The sequence below is a fragment of the Octopus bimaculoides genome, chromosome 7, assembly GCF_001194135.2.
Source record: "Octopus bimaculoides isolate UCB-OBI-ISO-001 chromosome 7, ASM119413v2, whole genome shotgun sequence".
Classification (NCBI taxonomy): Eukaryota; Metazoa; Mollusca; class Cephalopoda; order Octopoda; family Octopodidae; genus Octopus; species Octopus bimaculoides.
In genome coordinates this window covers 15,821,971-15,822,551 of record NC_068987.1, presented here as the reverse complement: position 1 = coordinate 15,822,551, position 581 = coordinate 15,821,971, and the positions used below count along the sequence as shown (strand labels likewise).

The 581-nt window shown below is 34.1% G+C and overlaps 1 protein-coding gene across 1 annotated transcript in view; it reads right to left on the bottom strand.

Annotated features, from left to right (window-relative positions):
• The window catches only part of LOC106873383 (mucolipin-3), an 84,361-nt gene that overhangs the window by 79,924 nt on the left and 3,856 nt on the right, over positions 1-581 (bottom strand). The window lies entirely within an intron of this gene.

The window sequence follows — 581 nt, the reverse complement described above, 5'->3', positions numbered from 1 at the left end:
TATATATATATATATATATAATTCAATAATAGGATAAAGTCTTTTATAAGAATTTATCAAGTGACTAGCATGAAAAAAACCTCATAAGGGAAAAAATCCATCATTTATTCCCTAAAATATATTTATTTATATAAGGGCATTCATGTATAGTAATGCCCTTATATAAATATATATATATATAACAATATACATATGGATGTATATTGTTAAATACATATATTAATGTATATGCTTTGTGTATTTTCTGGCGGCTGCAATGGCACAGCAGAGTTTACAACTCTCATGTATATACTCTGTTGTGCCATTGCAGCTGCCAGGAAATACACAAAGCATATACATTGACATATGTAATTAACATTATATATATATAAGATATATATAAGGCTTGGCTACTCTGCATTGACAAGGGGCAACACCCTGAAACTAGTCTAGTCTGCAGATGCCAAACCAGCAGGGGGACACTGCTGACCTCCCCTGTTCGAAGGTTATAAAGGACACAGGTTTCGTGTGTCACATAGCTAGCTAGAGGCGATGGCTTCTTGGAGCTAATTCACGGCAGCTTTCGTCCTAATTTTGGGACT